The sequence below is a fragment of the Cydia splendana genome, chromosome 7 (assembly GCF_910591565.1).
Source record: "Cydia splendana chromosome 7, ilCydSple1.2, whole genome shotgun sequence".
Taxonomy (NCBI): domain Eukaryota; kingdom Metazoa; phylum Arthropoda; class Insecta; order Lepidoptera; family Tortricidae; genus Cydia; species Cydia splendana.
In genome coordinates, this window is record NC_085966.1 from 11,843,900 (window position 1) to 11,863,946 (window position 20,047).

A 20,047-nucleotide genomic window follows, 5' to 3' on the forward strand; every position below is an offset into this window, starting at 1 on the left:
TTTTGAAGTCTGCGAAATTCCAAATAAACTCTCCTACGAAGAAACCTGCTTGACGCAACTGGTCAAAAGACTTGAAGTGCTCCGACATCACTCCCACTTGGTACTCTTCTGACCAGATGTATTCCGGTAACTGCAATTAGTAAGTGTATTTATTCAATCAATGATCGATCAAATCAAATGGTCCATGTATCCCCCGAAAGCAAAATACGGCTGAAGCTTGTGCCGGGTGGCATAGAAGGAGAATATAGTAATCATTTGGCAGCCTCGGAAAGAACATCATTAAACATATGAGCGCAGAAGGCGACTACCGTGAAGTTTCCATTTTTGCCTGAGAATTAGACTCGGAGATCGGTATCTAGGTATCAACTTAGATTAAGGTCAACCAATGTCCCAATAATCGGCACTCACGAAGTGTAATCCAGCGAGGGAGTCAGCCCCGTACTCGGACATAAGCACGGGCTTGTTATGCTTGCGGTGCCAAGCGGTGGCTTCTTCGACGACGTTGCCAGTGATGATTTGCAATGTCCCCGGGTCGTGGTACTACGCGTTGTATCGATTGAAGCTTATCACGTCGAGATATTGCGCCTGAAAATAAAATACTCGTGATGCATAACAGTAGCACCAAACAGCTGATTACATTGAATAGAGATTAGTCAGTTTCTGGACCAATTGTTATAAATACTAAAGCCGTTTTATCACGGCCGCGCTCCGCAGCGCAGCGGTGCGTAATCGACCGTTTCAAACTTACTTAAGTACCTACTTATTAGTTTTTATCTTTTTACCATGGTCTCTTTTGGTGTCATGATTATGATGAAGTTCAATCGGCCTTTGCAGCACACAGTGCTATTTTTTGTAACACTGGCAGAGAATTGATGCCAATGATCCTATGTACGTGTTATCTCTTTTGGAATTAATATTCTACATATACGAGTACATTAAAGCAAAAATCAGAACAATGAAACCTTAAAACAACATAATTGAAAATACTCACAGATTTATCGTATATGTAACTCTGTGCAATAGCAATGGTGACTGGCCTCGAAAGATCCATGGATTTCACGTGTCTCACGACCTCGCTGAAAAAGACGAAATATAAATATTGTATGTAAGTACTTGCAGCTTTAACCTTGTTAACTATAAAATTATTATACGAATTATTTTGAACACTGTGTTCCTCCGTTGTTATTTTTGGAATATTTTTTTTCGTTCTTAATATGTATTATTCACATCAAATATAATACTGTGTTCTGTGTTATTTTTGTAATACTTACACAGTTTAATCCTTTTAACCGTAACAACGCTATTAACGGATTCGAAATTCAATCGCGAGACCTCGAAAATTGCGAAGTGATGGATAACTGATGCAAAAAGAAAAAGAAACTAATTAATTTCGGTAGTCCTTTTGTCCGTTTTAATTAAAGCTCTTGTCGGTTTATTTTGTTTAAAGAAAATGGGTTTGAGAGAATTCGCGCGTTTTGTAAAACCGTTTTTAATTCAAAAGGTAACAAATTTGTTTACAAATTACGGCGTGCTAAAAAATACAATTTTGTCTAAATTGAGGGATCCCTTATGTACCTAAGTTTGACAAGCTGAATGTACCTACCACTGTATTTATCCATCAGTTTTTTTGTTACCTACTAGAACTGTGTCACATTACTCGTACCTATTCAATTTTCAAACATGCGCGCAATAAGATGTAATATGGCGTACGGGTGCCTGGGAATGTAAAAATCTTGACTATTGTCGCAATCAGATATATCGGAGCGGACACGGTGCTCAAACATATTTAAACATGCACTTTAACAACTTTATAATTAGTGGCTTTGTTCACATATCTGTCTGGCGACTACATTTTATATACAAAAGTAATACATGTGTGAAGATCGTGGTCAATACATCATTGGTGAAGCGCAACTGAGTAGGTGGGGGAGTGGGATATGTTATGTGCGAAGTGCATGGCGGGGGAAAAAACAAGTGACCACAGCACAGCGAATGGCTCGGGAAAAATGTGAATTTTCCTGGCTCAACATATTCATACTATCTGACAGCTGTAACCCTGTCAGACAAGAAGTGTGTCCCAAACCCGTCAGACAAATTAAATGTGCCCCACACCCGTCAGGGCGGTGCCTCAGTCATACACAGCGAATCCTTGCAGCTTAAGTATTGTTATTGGAGGGACTATTCGTTGTTCGCAACTTGTTCTATTAGATCAATCGTTGCTCAAGTGGAATAACAATTCAGTAACGAAAGCAACACGATACAGTGCGAGGTAATATAAAACGATACAAGCAACTTTATTGTCGAGTAGGTACAACTACAAACTGCTCAACGCAATCGTACAGAACATATTCGTTCACTGTACAGAACGTTCAAAAGTGTTATCTGTCGGCTGACTTTTACTTGTATATTGTCCCGTGTATCGGCTCGCATCAGTTACACAGTAAGATGATCTAATGCGTCGTTGTGCATCAGGCAAAACAGAATAGATTGTCATGACTACGTTAGACAATATAATTGTTTGTGATAGAGGTAGCTTTCGTTTTGTTGCATCTTATTATCGCTTCAGGCAGGATAAAGCCCAATCTGATTCATGTAGATAGATAAACAATAAACAAGACTATTTATAACACATTCACTGCCAGCGACCCGCTAGGCGGGTTCTCTGTTCGTAGGCGCTTTTCGCTACATACGGTTTTTCCTGTGTTATCGGCTACGCTCGTAGCGCGTAGCTCGCGCTGGCACTGAATGTGATTATTATTTTCACCCTTGCGTTACAATCGGCGCGATTTGAGAAATTAATTAGATATGAAATAGTAAAGATATGTGACGTTCCACGGCAAAAGGTACCTTATGGCGCCGCAATAATATTATTGCGGCGCTAATATGCAACGTAAGCGCCAGCCGCCATAAGGTACCTTTTGCCGTGGAACGTCACATCACGCCGAATATCTTTCAATCGATCGCCGTTATCAGTACGACGATTTCACTTTCACTCTTGGTTTTCTTCGGTACCTAATGGTGTAAATGTAATACACGATATTGGTTAAGGCTTTGTCATGTAGCGAGAATCGTAGTCTTATTCATTTTAATACATTTCTTATAGGTATGTACTTACATATATTTGTTCGAAAAGGGTACAATATGTCAGTATTTAGGGAACATGATCCGAAGTAATACAATGGGTCAGATAACAAAGAAAAGTCTGCGTAGATTGGCATTGTTACTTCTTGTCTCCAAAAGTGACATTATTCCCTTCATGAAACGCGACGGGAAGTGATGGAAATCCCAACAACCCTTACCTTTCCCAGGATTTTGTTTATAAATCGAACGGATTCCTTTCCGAGATTGTACCCGGGGATGACACTTTCACAGTATTATTTTGCTGTTACATATATCTTTATAAAAAATGCAAATAAAGCTTTGTTTTGGGTTGACCATATAAAACTTTATTGTTAAAAGGAATTGTTTTGTTTTAATAACATTGTAAATACCAGCAAAAACTTATTTTCATAATGTGTTTTAGCTTAAATAAAAATAAAATTCCTTAATTAATAACACTTAAAAATAAATAAAACTTAAAAACCGGTTATTTGGGTTTCTGCTATAACCCTGCAAAGCAGCTTGTTTCTATTTCAAAATGAAACTTGTTTCCATAACTATGTCCATACCCACATAACAAATAAAAAAAAACAACCTATTCGACTACCGTAGATAGGTAGGTACCTACTTATTTCCGTAAATAAAAAAAAATCAATCAAACATAAATCAAATGACATTATTTAAAAAACATTTGACATTTACTTTTTTTAACGAGTTGATTAGACCTGTGAAAAACCCTTTTTTATCACTAAGACAAGCGATTTAATGGATCATCCCAAATACTTTGTGGATGGAGTATTGACCAATCAGCGCGTGGAAAGTAAAAGGGCAACGATTAAAAAGGATTTTTGGCCTGTTGAATCAGCTGAGCAAACAGCCGCTACCTACTGTCTAGCCTTAATTTGATTCATCTATAACCTTATTTACATTCAAAGGCCCCAAATTTATTGATAACACGCATTCACGCCTAATTTCAAATCCAATTTTAACGAAATAACTCACAGCCAGTGCCATAAAAGTGTTTGGGAAACATTTCCCGTTTATTCCATCAAAAACTGCATCAATCTTGTCTACTGTAATGTTGATTGTCGATTCGTATTCCCGGTTGGATAAATGGTCGCATTTTTCACGAAAACAAGCCAATGTTATTCACAATTGTTACGCTTGAGTAACGTACAACGTACATACGTACGTAAATGACCCGTATGTTGTATCTTGCATCGTTGTTTGGTGCATTCACTGAAAATAAAGGCATTATTTATGTGACTGCATATATCTTCTTCTACCTACATATATAATTTTATAACGACTCTTTTACCTTTCGACTTGTTGTAGAACGCTCTACCGTTATATATAAAATGTGCTATAATTTTCCCCATTTTGTTTTAATCCCAGTAAAAATGCAAATATTGATTCTACAGGCGTATTCTGATTATAACAACAGCTTATGAATTAGATCGAATCGAGACCGATTTAGATGAAATTTGGTAAGTATTGAGATCGTTTGAGGCCAGAAGAAGTTCAGTTTTTATCAATCATCACCATCCCACGCAGACCTGATGTCGCGGGCAGAAGGTGGTTCCTTTCCTTTCCTAATAAAAAAAAGAGCCTGGAAGTATAAGCAATTTTTCTGACACTTGGTACATCAATTCGGATTGTCAATACCGTAAATTGTAACGTTATAAGTACTTCTGATTTACATTTCAATCACTTTAAATGGCCTGTTGACGATTGGATTAGTGGTTAGTGCGAGTCATTACTGCAGAAATTTAGGGATAACTTAGTGTTTGGACGGATTTAGAATTGATTAATGATTAAGTACTGCAAGTGATTAGCGCAGTAGATTGATTGTATTGATTTAATGATTTTACTAATTTGTGGTGGACAACTACTTAAACAGGACCTAAGTGAAATGTTTGAAAGTACCTACATTGTATTTCCAAATTAAATTTTAAATACATATGAGCAAATACATTATGAGCCTCCAGTTTATATTACGACTAATTCGTAGGCTATGGAACCTCTGAAAAGGCTCAGCACGGAGCTGAACGTCCAAACACTTATTTTTTCCTTCTTATAAGAGTAAAATTTTACGCTACTTAGAATAACGGCCACCTCTAAGAGTTGAAGAGCGGTTCGTTGCCAAATAATACATCAGCAAAATTAAAATGAGGTTTCATTGCTAACCGCTGTTGATGGTGGGTATCGGTCGAATCGGAACCCTACTACGCTTAGGTTGCCTATCCGTCCGTCCGTTTTGGTCCGTCTGTCTCTCTTCTTAATTGTTATGTTCTTAAATGCTACATTTATTTTCATCTTGTATTAAATAAGGGTCCGCTGACTTTTTTTGTAAGAGAAGTGTCAAATGCTCTCCGAGTGAATGTGGAATACATGAAAATTTCGGATCTTTTTGGATTTTGTATTTTTTTTTCTTGAATCTTTTTATTAATTATGTTATTTGCATTGGCGCGTGGGAACGCACTGGCGGGCGATACCAAAATTACATCATTTTGATGGCAAAATGTAAGTTTGAATTGACCTCCTGGTAACCAGTACGGCTACCACCAGTTTTGACATTGACATAACGCTCACGTTTACGTAACTTACTTTCTATGCATCTCGCTCGTACTCGCATATGCGAGCAATAGTGGAAGCGAGATGTACAGAAAGTAAATTACGTAGACGTGAGCGTTATGTCAATGTTAAAACTGATGGTAGAGGCTCAGAACCTACTTTTAATATTTTGTCAGGCATGGCCTCTAAATCATTCGCAAATAGTTTTGAAAAAATACAATTCCTTGAGTAAATACGTCATTCTTGACATGACGTACAGTCAGCGTCCAAAAAATATACAATTTAAGTACCTAAACATGCAAAGCTTGAATGAAAGCTAAGAAAAATTCAAATACATATTATAACATTCCCTTACCAAAGATCTAATTACATCCAGCGACAGGTTTCTGCTCAGGCGTTATTTATCTGTGTTATTCCTGTCGTTTGGAGTGCCTGCGAATGACTCCCTTCCGACTCTATACCAAGTGTAACGACTGCGTAATTGGATGTCTAACTAACACTGGTACTGTATGAGACGTTCGTTCGGTAAGTGGGGGGGATTCGTCCAGGGATCGAACCTTGCTCGTGCTATCATATCATTAACCGCCGCGACACCGTTCACGCTATTACGCGGAGCGCCAACCCGGAAAACCGAAATTACGTAAACGGTACATTGAATTTTCCTATAATCGGGAGTCTGATGCGTAGGATGTCAGCCTATAAATATAGCTAACAAGACGTAAAGAATTTGGTTGGCACGTTCGAGAAATGTGCCGAATCTATCTATAATATAATCCAGATAATCTCGTAGCAACGGAGGTGTGCTCTCCCTACAAATCCGGCTTCACAAAAATACTTTAGGGGTAGAACCGTGGGTATGTGATTAGGGCAAACAAGATCACGTGGATTCTGATTGAATTGTGTGCTAAGAGCCCCGCAAAAAGAATGGAGATGTAAATGAGTGCCAAGTCCTATGCAAAATCCAAATATGTATTTATAGGAACAAAATAACGTTATGATACTTATAACAATTGCTGTTATTTAAAAAAAAAGTGAGATCTTAAAGTAGATTAGATTTGACTTGGCCAGTTTTTATCAGAATTAATATATATATATGTTAGCGGCTTTCCAAAAATAAGAGTAATAATACCGTATTTTTATTTACTTGTGTTCATTTATAAAAAGTAAGGTGATTGAACTTGCCAATTTTACTTTAGTTGTTAAAATAATTAAACAATTGTGACGTCACTACCGGTCAGCCCACCTCGCCTGACGAACAGGTGGAAGTGGTCGAGATTGGAGGGGCGATGGTCTAATAAAAGGCCTTGCACCTCATTAAAGCGACCATTATTATCTGAGCAACCTTAGGAGTAAGACCTTAACAGCCTATGCTGACAAAAAGTGTCCTAAAAGTGTATTATTGTTATTTATTGTACGATGGTGCTACTAATATTACTATAAATAGCTAAAGTGCTGATAGTTTAAAAAGTGTGCTGTGTAAAGTTATAAATAAACGATAAATATGAGTATTTTACAACGAAGTTTCTTTTCTACAACGAAGACCTCAGCCTTCCTACTACGAGTTACCACGATTAGCGCTCAAAAGGAAGCCGACCCCTAACATATATATATATATGTTGAATAACTTTATAAAATGACTGATTTATGTAATGAAAACTGGCCAAGTCAAATCTAACCTACTTTAAGATCTCACATTTTTTTTAAATAACAGTAATTGTTATAAGTATCATAACGTTATTTTGTTCCTATAAATACATATTTGCATTTTGCATAGAACTTGGCACTCATTTACATCTCCATTCTTTTTGCGGCGAAGCCCACAGCCATGCATAATTTTTGTATTGAACTTGGCTCTCCTTTTTTACATTTATGTTTTGGTGGGATATCATTACTTTTTGTAAAGAAAACTAGGCAGGTATTGAGATTTAATGTTTTTTCTTGCGTGTTAGCCGGTTGTTTAGCGCGTATTAATTATAAGTTTTTTGTATAGGGACAGCACTTATTTTTTGACTTAAATTTATTTTTATATAGCAAATATATATTAATACATATATTGGGATAGTTTCAAATATCTGCTTGTAACGGTTCGAACGCTACAATTAGAAAAAAAAATTGTATGGCCCCCCCCCCTATTTTTTAACTTTTTTTTATTTTTAGATTTTTTCCTACGTTTACACACAATAACCGAGCTGGATTCCAAATTTCATCCTTCTAGGTCATCTGGAAGTAGGTTAGGTTTAGGTACTATATGTCAGTCATAATTATTATTTTTTTTTGTATGGGGACCCCCCTATTTTTTAATTTTTTTTTATTTTTAGATTTTTTCCTACGCTTATTACACACAATAATCGAGCTGGATTCCAAATTTCATCCTTCTAGGTCATCTGGAAGTAGGTTAGGTGTAGGTACTATATGTCAGTCAGTCAGTGCTAAAATTTACGACTTTTTGACCTTCATATCTTTATAACGGTTTGAGCTAACTTCATGAAATTTGGGCTTCTAGATGTCCTTATGGGTATAATTAAACACACGTAGTTTGAGTTATAGAAGGGTCAAAAGTGGCACCAAGTGGTTCGTGTAATATTACACTCGGCGCTGGCTAGCCAGTTCCTTTGCTTGAACTTGGCTTGACACGCTGCCGCGTCAAATGCGAGTCGGACTCGCGCTCCAAGGGTTCCGTACATAAGTCTGACTCACGCTTGACTGCACATTTCTTATAGGTTTTCCTGTCATCTATAGGCAAAGTAATTACTTTAGGTAGCTAATTAGGTAGGTAGGTAGTAAAATATTAGGCCCTAGTTTCAGAGATAAAGGGGGGGGGGGGGGGAATGGCCGGACAGACAGACAGACGCACGAGTGATCCTATAAGGGTTCCGTTTTTTTCCTTTTGAGGTACGGACCCCTAAAAACATGAATGTATTAAATACTAGTTACTTAATAGTCACACTCATTTCTCATTTTCATAACGGCACACCAAAAAAATTAATAGCCACAAATATAAAATAAAAAACGGGCTGGGAACTACAAAATTATACGAATACAGGCTCCCAATACTCACGTAATGGGGAAACTTTTCTGCTGAAAACTGTTTTCCAAAAACGTTCCGCAGACATCCGGCTTGTGAGAGAAAAGAAAAACTTTTAATTAGTTCGCACTTCTAAATTTTATCTTAGAGTCGTTTTAAAATGAATTTAGTATTTCATTTGATATTGTCCTAAATCAAGTTGACTGGGGCACAGAATAAATAATAGTACTAGGTACAGAAGACTCACTCTCTAACAAAACGCGTCTGTTACGATCAGGACAGATATGGCCGCTAGGTGGCGACAGCGCCACGCGCGGCTTATGGCAAACCCCAAAATTGGTGTGGAACGGATGTACTTTTAGCTACTTGTAGCAAAGCGACGAAATCGCGAAGTGAGACACGCCTGACTGGGGATCATCAAATGTTAAGCCTTGAGACGCGTTGTAATACCTACTAGAAGTACGGCTTCCTTGCAATTTTATAATCCTACAAAAAAGCAACCTGATGAATGGTTTATTCATATAAAATAATGAGTAAAACTACTACTAAGGTAATGTAAATCAGTTAGGATGTTTAAATTTAAAATGAAAATGGTTCTATTAAACAAAATTAAGATAAAGTTACCAGCATAAGCAATAAGATGTATTAACAATATATTAAGTTAACAATTAATTAGGCAATTAGCTAAGTCTACCCATCTATGTTTTAAGGGAGTTCCCTCTGCCAACAAACTGCCCTGCAGTAGCATATGGGTTTATTTCATCTGAATAAATGATTTATTATTATTATTTATTATTCTCTTTATTTATTTTTCGTCTTAAGTTAGGTTTGTTATAATATGAATATAAAGTAAAATATAAAAACACTTACAAAACAATAAAAAATACATATAAACACATTATAAAAAACCTAACCTAGGGTGCCGCCGGCAGCGGGGCTTGGCCCAAGCTGCCGGTGGTCAGGGCCGCAGAGTGAGGAACCGACGTACTATACGCGCCGTGTCCAAAATTACCGCCTTCTGCATCTGACCCTTGATCCAACCACCCAGCGAGAGTCTCTCTAGGTGTTGGTCGAGACTCTTTGCTATGAGACCGTTCGCTGACACGACTATCGGAACAATGATCGTCGAGTCAACATCCCACATGGCGGTAATCTCATGAGCTAAGTCTAGGTACTTGCTGGACTTGTCCTTCTCGGCCTTCACGAGATTCTCATCATGGGGGATGGTGACGTCGGCGAGCACGGCCCGGCGCTGCGATCGGTCTATCAGCACGATGTCAGGCTTATTGGCAACAATAGTCCTGTCAGTGATGATAGACCGATCCCAATAGAGCGTGGCACGACCATTTTCGAGAACTGGGGCAGGTGAGTACTTGTAGTACGGCACTTCACGGTCCACAAGGTCGTATAGAAGAGCAAGCTGCTGGTGAATAATTCTGGCTACGAGATTATGTCTGTGCAAGTACTCGCCGTTAGCAAGATGAGAACAACCGGAGATAATATGCCTGAGTGACTCTCCGGGACGGCGGCATGCCCGACAAATGTCGACCGTACCGTCCTTCAGGATATATCTCCGGTAGTTATTCGTCATGATAACTTCGTCCGCAATTGCACAGGCAAAACCCTCGGTTTCTCCGAAGAGGTCCCCGAATCGTAGCCAGTTCACCGACGCAGGTAGGTCTACATCGGGCCCCATGAGGGCCTTGTAGAACCGCCCGTGTAGCTGCTTATCCTTCCATGCCGCCTTGCGGTCCTCGGTGCTTAGTACTACAGGTTTGCGCCAGTTCTCGTTCGCCAAGGAGAGCGGCGTGAGGCCCCTGTCAGCTGCCACCACATCACGATGCATCCCACACTCGTTGTTGAGGAAATAATTATTATTACTTACTTCACCTTAACTAACATAGTCAAAACACTATAGGTAATAAATACAAACCGAATCACTTGTGTTTCGTAGATAATTTGGCAAAATTTAACTAAATCATATTTCAAATCCTATATCTATTTTACATTGGTATTTGAAATAAATTTTAGTAACATTTTTGGTAAAAACATTTTATGTAAAAAATTTTCAGGATCAAATTTAACTCACGGTGTACAAATAAGTGAGGTTTTTTTTTCCGAGAATTTTTCGGAGAATGTACACATAGATACTGACCGCTAACAGCATCATCTTGATGATTTATTTTAAATAACCCGATTTGAATAAAGTTTAAATTGTAATTTTTTTGTAAATTATTTTGTTCTGGGTAACCTGTATGTAAAAAATCCTTGTGTACATACAAGTGATTTCTATGTAGGTTCAAGATGAAATGTGTAGTTCCAACAATATATAGACTGAAATGAAATTCAAAAACCAACTAACTCGGGAAAAGATAAGTAAGTACCTACAACTTATTTTTCTAATTCCCATACTACAGAAACCGATAACTGATTTTATTTCACGTCACAGATACGTCTCGACTTTCCGGTACCTTGTTAGTGCCGTAAAATCGGCAGGGGGCTAATAAAAAATATAATTTGATCAGGATCGAGTTGATGGCCCTCAAGTCCCGCGGGTAGATTGCCCTTCGAGATAATTTTCACGTTACACTCGTGCGGAAGTATCATTGAAATAACTGTCGAATGATATTCGTAGCACTTTTATAGGTAGGTGTAGGTACTTAGTTACAGATTTAGGAGAAAATAATAATTACTCGTAGAAGTTACTACTACGGTAAAAGAGACGGAAAGGTATTGAACTACCATCATTGGAATTCGTTGTCTACTTGTTAAAATGTAGGCACGTATAAAGTTCTGTTCAGAAACAAATTTTCTCAAACATGAACATTAATCATTATTTTGCTCCTGTTTGTTACAGCGTGCTATTAATGGGTCTCTATTGTTTCCCATAAAGTTTTAAGTCATAATGTAATGTTTGTCCACATTTTCATTTGTCATAATTTGGTTTTTGTCAGAAACGTGTAACTTTTCAGGATTGCCATAAAACAAAGCTAACCTAACCTATCTATAGGATAACCCTACGAAAATCCTGAAAAGTTAACGGTTTTAAAATTATGTCATTTATGACTAATGATAATCTGACAATCATTACATTATTACTTTCAATAATTATGTCAAACAAAGGGACCCCTGGTATAATTGTAAAATGTTGTTCGTAGTTGTTTTTTTTTAAGATTCGAGTTTTTTGAATGATCAAAGACAGGCATGATGATAGACGTTCCTTCTGAATTTAGATTGACCCTTGGGCTTCCATTTAAAAGACGTTTCGCGTCAAACGGCCGAAATTTCAGCGAATTTCGTTTGACACGCGTGGCAGGCCGGGAATGATGTTGTTTCGTAAATTACAAGGAAACTTCTGCTTTGAGGTGGTCAATCCATCCGTCCCGTCATGATAAAGTACGGAGATTTACAGCCAGTAGGTACACGCTTTTGATGGGTATTTAAAGGTTGCAACCTTTCGCATGCCTTTGTAAATACATTGCCACTGAAATAATAGATAGAAAAGCAGGTTTTGTCTATTTTATAAGAACCGGAATCGAAATAGTGACAACGAATTCTTTGGACCGTATTAGGAAATGACATTTTCACATCACCTAATCAGAAAATGGATTTTTCTTCCCTGCTAGGAGGGATCAAAGTGGCACTTTTCTGTTCAACGACATTTCATTGCCAGTATAAAATATTAATATAATTAACTATGAACATCGTATGTACAGCCCGGCAAAAAAGAGTAGAAATTAAAAAGTGGCAACACTGTAGTGTCAACGCTAAGATTTTTTTTTAATTTCCTCATAGTTAATGTGAAAAGCAGTATGTGTCACACGGTATCAAAATTATATCGTCTTGGGCGTTAACACTTGAATCCCTCATTTACGCTCAGGATTCAATGTACGCCCTTGACGGAAATATATCATTTGGATCCCTTGTAACACAAACTACTATTTTATACCGGGTGTGGCCTGTTACACGAACAAACAATTAAAACATAGATTGTACCTACTCCTCAAACGGTGACACTTTTAAAAATTATGAAGTTTAATAACTTTAAACATTATGAAGTCTTTAGACCAGGGATCGGAACCGGTTTTTTGCAAAATCTTCGAAATAACCATATTTTTCGAATTATTTTATACTCGAAATGTAGGACTCTGTTGTGTATTTAGGTAACGACTTCGTATTATAAGATTTCCCAATTAGAAATGAAACAATTAACAAAGAACGAAAAAATACCGTTTTCGTTCCCATACAAAAAATACCGGTACCCGATCCCTGCTTTAGACATATTATTTTTCATACTAATTAAATAATATCTTCAATGTACGTCATTATCATTGTAATTGACGTTGCTTGTCACGCCTTAAACATAACAAAATTTGCAACACTTGCGTCTTTTACTAAAAATCAAAACAGAAGTTATTTTTGAAAGTCGCTAAACAAATGTTGGTCAGTTACAGCCTTCAGTTTAATTTTTTGCTAGTGTTACAGGCCACACCCGGTATTAACATCCTACATATTTTTAATTCAAATAGCAGTGACCAGGGCTTTGGTTGGTTGAGCAGTTTCGGGCATCCGAAAACCCCGATTACCTACTGCTAATTAGATTTAGTAGAACATAATTTCATTTGCCAATCACTCGGATTAGGTTACCAAGCCGGGCTTTGTTTTATTGAAACGGCCCTGATCGATTCGGGAACTAGACGCCAAAAGGTACAGTGGTCCACCTATCCCGATCCAAAACGTCGCTTCATTGACTAGGTACATACCTTTAATAATATTTACTAGACGCGTAATTAAGAAATGGGCAAATCTGGCGCGACAGATTATATATCAAAAGCTTAGCTGAAAAAATCATATAAGTTTCCTAAAAAAACTATTACATTCTAAGCCTACATACTGATTTAAGTCTGAAACCTGTACGCGTCTGATTAGTCAGTCTCATGTTCCGACATCAAAATGCTCTGAAATTCCCACGTAGTACAGAAAGGTTATATATACCTAAGCACTTGCCAAAACGAATTTCTTAGGGACAGTTACTTAAACTACTATTATGAACTGACTTACATAAGAGTCTCAATAAAATGTTGGTTTTTATTTATTTATGAATACTGATGTTTTTACTTAAAGTTTTTAATTACCACGCCAGTGTTGGCTAGACCTAGCCTAGATATGTACGGGTAAACGTCGAATACTGAAATGTTGTTTAAATTTTCGGACTTGACCCAAAATGCTCGGGTAATACTAAGTAGTAAAGTTATACCAGGGTAAACTTGAGTCGAATTAACCTTCTAACATTACCCGTAACATATACATTTGTAATATTTGTAAGTGTAATTCATTGGTATTTATTTAAAACTATTAAACAAGACTTTAAAAATCGATTTATTTAATTTCTCAAAGTTGATTTATTCCAATACTCAAAACGAACAAAGCAAGTATCGCCGGCAAACGTTTACAAAGTAAGCCAGCGCTTCAAAACTTTCTGACGGCTTACAGCCCCCTTTGTGAGTCTGAAATGAGGTTTACACTGCCTATGCGAATTCCTAGCCACCTGTAAACTCTTTACATTTTCCCGAGTTTACTTCGTTAGCCGACTTACAAGTTTTTATGCCAGGCTCTTTTGAAATTGTTTCATCGAAATTCAATTATAACAACTTCGAATTTTGAACTTCCTTTGTTTGAATTATTGACTTGGGTAGAGGTACAATCAATTCAAATAAGTTTGTATTTGCAATAAGAGTGGCATGTTTCTGAAAGGTGGCGGGAATAATTATTAATGCTGATCAACAAAATATCGCGTTCTTTGATCGAAAAATGTTACTAGAACACGGGATCTTGCTTTATACATCGGGAGAATTATACTTACGTGGAATTGGCAACTATGGGTATGAGTACCAATACTGTTTTTTGTTTTTAATACCATTTCAAACACCTATGTGTAACTCGCCTACTTTCTGCAGGAATATTATTACTGAGTTCAAGTTGGTATTATAAAACTATTTCTTTAGAAGAGGTTACACAGAAATAGTTGTCACGTATGAGGTTAATAGAGCTTATCAGCTTCATCTGGAGACGTTCGGTAAACACTTTGGAGCTGGCTAAGAGTCACGTACTCCCTGTGCGTAGATACGAGCCACTAGGTAGCAGTGTAATCATAATCGTATTTTTAGAGTTACCTCTATATGAAATTACACAAAAATAGCGATAAAGACATTAAAGACAAGTATTTATCGATTCATAAAGGTGAAATTCAGATCACAATTGCAGCTGCGTTACTTTTGAGGTATCACAGCGACCTTAGCTATTCAACAACGCAAAACACCGCCAACGCTGCTCCGGGGTGGCACCTTAACTTAGTTTATTTTTGAGTTAAAAAACGACCAAGCCTGTTGCAGAGTTGCAGATTACATAATTTTTAGTAGTTGGGTGACGAAGCCAGCGTTACTGATCACGAACTAGTGAACGACGACTTGTTTTTACATATACATACAGACCCGTTTAATAAAGTAAATAGACCTTGACGTAATAACTGATGTAGAAAGCTGCATAAGAAGACGGCCACTAAAGCGAGTCGCATGTTAAATGGGCTGCTCGCCCGGATAAGGATGGTTGCAGTGAGTGCGCCTGAGTGCTGCGAAATGGGGCGTGCTCCGATAAAGCAAGCTGTGAAAATTACCAAACTAGAGCTTTTCTTATTTTTATCCAAAGAGATCTGTAAAATGATTCGGAAATTATGCACATTACTAAAAAGTTCCACGTATCAAGATTAACATACCTACAAGAAGATTAGTAGGTATGAGTTTTTAAATTCCAAAACCACGTTTTTTTAATACCATATCGTAAATAAATATTCAACTAGTTTCACAGTCAAAACGCGTTAAAATTAGGCAAAAAATCAATTGAACTGAAAAAAAAAATACGTTATTTTTTACCTACTTATAACATTTACGCGATTCTTACTGTGACATAACATGTAATTATGGAACAGCCGGGTCACACATGAATGAATTTTACAGACCACAGACCGGCTATCATTTAAATAAAAAACAGAAATATTCTTTAGCCATCCTAAAGTCCCACTTACAATGGCAGTCATATTATTATATCACAGAAATACCGTTTTATTAAACAATGATAACGGAAACAAGAGGTTTATTATAAATAAACAAAACTATACTAAATAACAACGCAAAGATTTTTGTTCCTCTATTGCCTTGTTTCTTAATTGACAGGGTAAAGAACAACTGGAAAACAGCAATTTGGGTGACCCCGTTTCGAGTTGAAAACATCTCGAGAGCACGAGCAGTTACGGGGATAGAAATTCTTTCATTAGAAGATCGACAATCCAATGCGGATTAAAGAGGTTTTGTCCGACCGACCACTACTAAGTTTTGCGGCAGCATTACGGCATGTCTGATCCGAAAAACTATTATAACAAAAAATCTAGAAAGCCACGGGTCGGGTCTCGTGTTGTTTCGCTTTGTTTTCTTATTATTTTTTGTGATATCAGGAATGATTTTCTTTATACTTCGTACATAAGGTACCTAACAACTTATAGTTCTTTTAAAGATACCAACTAGGTAACTAAGAACTGAAAGTTCAGTTAAAGCTTGCATTTTTTAAATAGTTCTTACAATTTTAACCGAATTTCGAATAAAAATATTTTTAAGACTGTTTATAATAAGATACCAAATGACATTCTCAAGTTAGATAGGTATTAAAAATAAAAAAACTGACAGAATAACTAATTCGAAAATGTTATTTACTGTTAAAATGTTAGATAATTAATATTAAAAATTATATTACAGTAAAAAAAATTCTCATATTATTACTGTAATATTGTTTTTAAGTTATTATAAATTTTTATTGCACATCTCTAATAACAAATTATAATGAAGTAATTATTTGTTTCTGTTAAAATAGTTTTATATTGTGTTGTTTGATTGTGATATTTTAAGAATCTATTTTTATCAATGTATGCATGCTGCATGTTATTTTTTAGGCATTACATTATTTACATTAAATTAGCACAACCGCATTTTAGTAATTGAAATGGAACTAAAATGTACCTATACTTATGTTAAACAACTAAATGATTCTGATTCTCACAGAAATTTAACCGCTTTAGCAGGTTTCTAATCAAATCTAAAAGAGTGTTAGATTATTTTCGAAAAGAACGTCTATAAAGATCGATGTGCTGCAAATAAACTCAAATCTCGATATTTAAGTATGAAGTACTCCAATGGTAGAGGATCCGGTTCAGTAGCTTTGCTCGGATTGAGCAGAATTTGGAGAACAAGAGGCAGGTGATCCGAAGCCGCAAAATCGCGAGATTGGGCTTTTACAGTGTTAATAGTCTTTTGCCGCTTTCACTGTCGAAATGGCGCTAATAACATTCCACTAATCTGATGTAGGTACTTTGCGCTTATGCCCATTTTTGCAAGTGATCTGATTTTGCGAATCGCTTTAGCTGTATTAAACCTGTAAGAATATAAATCAAAAAATGTACGTATTGTTTAATACAAAGGCCTTTATGTTATCTTAGGAAAATAATGAGAGACCCCAAATACTGCGCAAGATGATCTGGGGGTGGCAATACTGTTACTGGTTTTCCAAAAAAATATTTATTTAAAGAAAATGAATTTTTAAAATACAAAATTCTGTTATTTTTCCATGCCATTTTGTCCATCCTTAGAAAGCAGGATTTTTTATACTGTCGTCAAACCTGAATTAAATAATAATTGTTTTTTTCTCAATAGGTTATGTTATTAGCTTTAGTTTGATACCTACTATTTTCTTAAAGATTGCTTGAAAAGTTATTTCGGAGAGAAGTCAAGACATGTGAAGTGAATCAATTTTTTGGCTCGCCAGTGTATTATAATAAACAGCAAAAGTTTAGTACCTATCAAATTCTTGTTACTTTGTATAAAAGTAGGTAAGTTTTATATCCTTTGTCTGTATACTGTATTTAACAACCACCTTATTACAATGACGCTTATTATTATTTAATGTCTTAATTCAAATATCTGAATATTCTAGAATCTAGAGCACAGTCTCTTTAGCTCAACTCGGCATTATTATTCGAAGAAAACAGTCTATTCGAGTAAATAATAGGACGATATGCGTGTTGAGGGTGATATTAGCCCCTCTTGAGGATCCTTTGTTAGGGCAAATTACGAGATTAGAGACCTTTTGTGGTACTGGCAGCTAATAAGAACAAGGTGAGACGGCGTCCCTTGTATCGAGTTCTCGCCATTCAAAAATGACAGCTTTAATTTGCTTTGCCATATATAAACAGTAACTCAAAAGGTAATAAATAATAATATTATGCAGTTGGTACCCCTTGGACATATTACATCTGGACCATATCTGGACCATAAGATATTTAATTATTACACATTATAAGGAAAGCATAAACTAAAACATCATTTCACCTGTACTTACATTACCTTCAATATAAAATATTGTGCTACATTAGTACACATACATTACATACATACATATAATCACGCCTAGTTCCCGGAGGGGTGGGCAGAGACCACGGATTTCCACTTGCTACGATCCTGATATACCTCTTTCGCTTCCTTCACTTTCATAACATTCCTCATACACGCTCGCCGGTTTAGGGTGCTCTTGACCTGGCCTTTCTTCAGGGTTTCCCCGATCTGATCAGAGAAAGTCCGCCGAGGTCTACCCCTTCCAACTCCCACTTCTACTTTTCCCTTATACACTCTCTTTGTAAGCCTTCTTTCACTCATTCTTTCCGCGTGTCCTAACCATCTCAACATATCTTTCTCAATTTTCTACTACTAACTACATCTTCATTCAGTCCACACTTTTTCCTTATCACACATACACAGTACACACATAGAAAATAGTAAGTATAAGTATATAAGTAAGTACGCCGCCTTTACCCTTGAACGACATATTATTTAAGTCTTCTTTTACAAGTTTTACAACGTTAACGGTATCGTCTTGGGTCGTCCCATTCGTTTTTCGTCAAGTTCTTAAATTTGTCCTATTCTGCTTTCATCACCCATCCTACATTCGTCACAATCGTCGGTGGCTTTCAATGTAGAATGCCTGACGAAAGCAGAATAGGACTAATTTAAAAACTTGACGAAAAACGAATGGGACGACCCAAGACGATACCAAGTTAACAACTTGGTGTTGAATATTAAGAAACGATACTCTCATTTTGCTGCCGCGCAACATACGCGATCAAAGTATAAAAACTGTTCAAGCGTATTGTTTCAGGCACGTATATTTTCATATCATATTACATCGTTAATCGACTTCCTGGTAAAAGTCATTAAAACGTTTTATTTACTTTGATTGTTTTTAATATTCGAGTATTACATTCACTCATATTATGTATTATTGACTTTTAACAAAAATGATGTACCTTTTTTCGATATCCTAATACCATTTGCTGAGGTTGGACCAAACTGGCATTAATTGGCAAAAATAAAGCTGTAGGAACAAAGAGACAGTAGTATTATTATTTTCTCATTGGATACATTCCAACATTATTTTAAAGTAAGCGTATAAAATAAACGTCCATATATCGGCCAACTGTATAGCATTAAACTTTTTATTGCGCTGTTAAGCTGTTTTAACAATATTTTCCAGCAAGACGATATAACTTAAATTGCATGGGGGAACTATCGACATCCATTGAATCGATTGTGGTCTAAACTTTCGTGTATCACTTGTTCGTATCATAAATCGTTAAAAGTTTATTCATGTCTGAAGTTCAGAGATTCAGTTGGAAAATATTATGTAAGTTTGATATAAAGCCTGAGAAGTGGAATTTTATTTTGCGGAAATACGGTTTGCGGGCTTAATACCAAACTAAGTACCTACTGTCACTGAAGAGTAACGTTGTAAGTTTAAAGTCGCTGGATATAAGGTGGTAAATCAATAACGTAGCGCTTGGGCATCGCAAATACAATGCTCGTTTGTTATGGTCAGGTTATGAATTGTAATTATTAAAAAAAACCGGCCAAGTGCGAGTCGGACTCGCGCACGAAGGGTTCCGTACCATTGCGTAAAAAGCGGGGAAAAAACACGTTTGTTGCTGTGCTGTGCAGTGTCGCCCCACTTAAATATTTATTTTATTCTGTATTTAGTATTTGTTGTTATAGCGCCAACAGAAATACATCATCTGTGAAAATTTCAACTGCCTAGCTATCACGGTTCATGAGATACATCCAGGTGACAGACAGACAGACGGACAGTGGGGACTTAGTAATAGGATCCCGTTTTTACCCTTTGGGTACGGAACCCTAAAAATGAGATTTCTTAATTTGTAGCTTTCGTGGATGCCTGTTTTTAGTTAGTTAAACCTCT

General features: G+C 36.6%; 1 protein-coding gene and 1 long non-coding RNA gene across 2 annotated transcripts in view; both read right to left on the reverse strand.

The window, feature by feature from the left end:
* LOC134792172 (cytochrome b5-related protein-like) overlaps positions 1-20,047 on the reverse strand; it is a 526,347-nt gene that overhangs the window by 456,232 nt on the left and 50,068 nt on the right. The gene's annotated exons all lie outside the window — the stretch shown is intronic.
* LOC134792500 (uncharacterized) lies at positions 25-1,094 on the reverse strand. Its single transcript, XR_010144435.1, has 3 exons — positions 992-1,094; positions 409-585; positions 25-130 (listed from the first exon to the last, which is right to left on the reverse strand). It is a non-coding gene; the product is annotated as an uncharacterized LOC134792500 (long non-coding RNA).